Source organism: Arachis stenosperma, chromosome 10 (genome assembly GCF_014773155.1).
Source record: "Arachis stenosperma cultivar V10309 chromosome 10, arast.V10309.gnm1.PFL2, whole genome shotgun sequence".
NCBI lineage: Eukaryota > Viridiplantae > Streptophyta > Magnoliopsida > Fabales > Fabaceae > Arachis > Arachis stenosperma.
Genome location: NC_080386.1, coordinates 43,598,863 through 43,602,449, shown reverse-complemented (window position 1 = coordinate 43,602,449; position 3,587 = coordinate 43,598,863). Strand labels below are relative to the sequence as shown.

The window sequence follows — 3,587 nt, the reverse complement described above, 5'->3', positions numbered from 1 at the left end:
TTCATAAAAATTAGATTCAATATCTTAAAATTCAAATTGAATCATATAAAATTCTTATTGTTTTATAACTACTAAAACTTTAAATTTTGAAATTTTGAAGATAAAAATGATTTAATAATTATAAAATTAGATAAAAATCCTAATTTAATGCAAACTCAATTTATCAAAACTTGATTTAATTATATTTAATAAAATAATTTCTAAAATTAAAATTTTTAACAAATAAATTAAATTGGAATTGGCTTATAATAAAATTTTCAAAAGCTCTGGTCTTACAATTTACCTTACTTCCTCGTAGAACTTCTTCTCCCAAGTCAGGAGTTGTTGCAACATGGAAGAATGGGCGATTCTCTGCGGAAGTCAGCTAGCTTGTAGGTTGTGCAGTGCATCTTTTCATCCAGAAGACAGCTTAATCACCACCACACAAAAAAAAAAAAAAACAACAATCGTCAAATAACATATATTAGATAACTCAGAGAAATAGTTCAATTAATTGTACTACTCAAATGAAACATGGTTACCAAGTTACAGCACATATAATTTTAATTAGAAGAAAAACATAAAAAAGCTATAAAACTTCATTATAAGCCATCATGCACCACCATATCAACAAAGAAACTCAATTAGTAGACTCAGGTGACTATTCTCTATACATAGCAGAATATAGGATTTAGAGTATATGGAATAAAACCAATTTCAAACATAGAAGACGCTGGGAAGTAAGGGATAATAGCATTTATAGGCGTAAGGGAAAAGAACCAGTTTCTACTCCAATAACTGAAACAAAAAAAAAACTCTACTCCAAAATAGGGAAGAAGATGTTGCGAAGTAGAGAGAAATAGGATTTATAGATATGGATAAGAATTTGGATGGCTGAATACCTGTGAAATAGGCAAAGATACGATATGATCTAGAAAATATGGAGCCAGTTCTGATCTTCAATGAAAATTTGTATTCACCCACATCAAGGGAAAGAGGGTTATGAGCTTGAGAAAAAGATTACCCTTTCGACGCCGTGGGAGGGAAAAACATAGATGAAAGATGAAGATGCATGACTCTATAATAATATAGAATCAAGGAGTCTTAAAATTTTAAAAAACTAAAAATAAAATTACCAAAATTTAAAAAAAAAAAGAAAAGAAACAAAATTTGTATTTATAAAATAAATACTCAAAAACAAAAAAAAAACAAAAAAACAGAGAACGAGAGAAATAACAAAATAAAAAATTGTAAAAAAACACATCAAGACTTTCCAAAATACAAATTACAAACACGAACAGCTGAAATTGCACCCTATAAAAACATTAACTTGTTTCTAATGAATGGCATGTAGATCTTAAAAATTAATAGTTATTAAACTACTTATCTGTTAACAAAATTTATATGAAGAGCCATGTCTAGTTTGACACTGCGTACAAAGATATCATAGAAATAAATAATCATTCACTGAAAATTAGTTAAAAAATAAATAAAGAAAAGTAAAACAAAACAAAATTGAAAAGAATAAGATCATCATTGGATATGAATTGTTATTTAGTTTCTTTAAAGGAAATTGAAACAAACAATTAGAACTCCGATAAATGCATATTTCAAAATATAAAAGACCTACAACAGGCACCATATTGAAGAACTCTTTCTTCCATACTCTCTTTTCTAACAAACAAAACTAAATGTGGCAAATCATAACCACACAAAAACAATAAAATCGTATCTAAAATCAATCATACTTATAAAAATATCATTTTTTTTTTTGAGAAATTATACTTTGATGATGATTTTCTTCCCAAGATAAATTTCTTGAACCATTTTCCAAGACTTTTTCATTTTTCTGTCACAATAAACATTAGAGAAAAGGACAATTTAGTCCCTGGCCTTTTAACCTGCAGACATTTTTGTCCCTGAGCATTGGAAAATACATTTAAATCCCTGACGTTCCTGAAAATAAGACCGATCAGTCCCTCCGTCCATGAGCCACCCTCAGAGCGGACGGAAAATGCTGAGCTGGCTCCCCCTATGCTTACCTGGCTCAACGGCGTTCTCACGTGGCACGTTAGTGGGATGGAGGTTTTGAAAACGGGACACATAAGTCCCTCTCACTCAAAACGATGTCGTTCTGAGTGCTGCCCTAATACTAAAATTCGTTTGGATCGTTCTGATGCCCCGCCAGCCGTACCAGTGGCAGCGCCGATCGCCGATGGTGCGTGCTTCACACTTGTGGATTTTCGGATCAACTTTGTTTTTGTTCATTTTAGACACGGAATGGTTACTTGTCGAGAAAAAAAATTTGATTTTTTAAAATTGGTTTTAAGGGTCTACGCCAAGTTTGGTGGCTGATAAACCAAAGAGTTCGTTCTCTTCGTGGTTTTATCAGAAGCAAAATCCCAACTCTGAGGGTGTTCCCTGGTGCAGGCTCTTATCCCAGTCTTCACAGGTAATTCAATTGTGATTTTGAGTATTTAATTCAAGTTGCAGTTGACCATTTTTTATTTGAAGTGATAAAGCTTGTTTATTTGGGAATCGGAATGTGATGGTATTATTGCTTCAGAATCCGAATGTTCCTATTTCCATATCGAACTTCACAATTGGTTCTAGTAGAAATTCCAACTTCCCGCTGAAGGATCATACTGCAAGTGGAACTTTGTGCAAGATCAAGCAATCCCAGGTACATATTAGGGCCAATGTAAATTTTCAATGGGGTTTTGGAATTTTTATTTGATGTGGTTCTGTGAGGTATGTCATGTCCGGGTTTTTTTTGTGTTTTTTTTTTTTGGTTGTTCCTCCATGCGCACCCCTTAGAACTTGCTAGTGGATTGTTTTGCCGATTACTATTTTAGAGACTTCTAAGCACAGTAAATACTTATCTGTAGTCGTGTGCATGGTTGCGTTGCTTTGTTTCCCCCATTTTCTTGGTTTCCAGTTGCTTGAGGTGAATATCTTAGGAAGTGTATGTGCAGTATGGTTACTGTTGTTTCTGGAAATGACCAGCGTGAGGGGAATGCTGTAGCTGTGCTTGAAAGTACTGGCAGCAAAGGATCTGTGCTAGTAAATGGAACGCTTGTTAAGAAGAGTACCAGCTGTGTGCTTAACTCGGGTGATGAGGTGGTTTTTGGTTTGCTGGGAAATCATGCTTATGTATCCTTTTCAGTTAATTCTAGTTGAATGCCATCCCCATATTTTCCGTTTCCAGTGTGTCTGTGTATTTTCCTTGATTTATTTTGACCTAGGTTTTTAAGCAACTGCATCCTGAAACCGCAGTTAAGGGTGCAGAAGTTCAGAGTGGTGGTGGGAAGTTACTGCAGATTGAAAAGAGAACAGGTGACCCTTCAGCCGTAGCTGGGGCTTCTATTTTGGCTTCTTTGTCTAGTTTTAGGCAGGATCTTACAAGATGGAAGTCTCCATCTCAGTCTGCCAGAAAGCCTCACCAGGGTACTGACGTTTCAGAGAGTGAGCTTGATGGCATGGAAGGCAACTCAACTCCAAATAAAGGGACTGACAAAGCCACTGATAGTGGAGTAAGCGACAAGAATTCTCCTATGGATTGCGATCCAGATGATGCAGTCACAGAGGCAGGCAATGTAAAAATCTCT

The 3,587-nt window shown here is 34.8% G+C and overlaps 1 long non-coding RNA gene across 1 annotated transcript; it reads left to right on the top strand.

The window, feature by feature from the left end:
- The first annotated feature begins 2,163 nt into the window (after nt 1–2,163).
- On the top strand, nt 2,164–3,056 carry LOC130954397 (uncharacterized). Its single transcript, XR_009076296.1, has 4 exons — nt 2,164–2,197; nt 2,310–2,431; nt 2,546–2,662; nt 2,986–3,056. It is a non-coding gene; the product is annotated as an uncharacterized LOC130954397 (long non-coding RNA).
- Nucleotides 3,057–3,587: the final 531 nt, after the last annotated feature.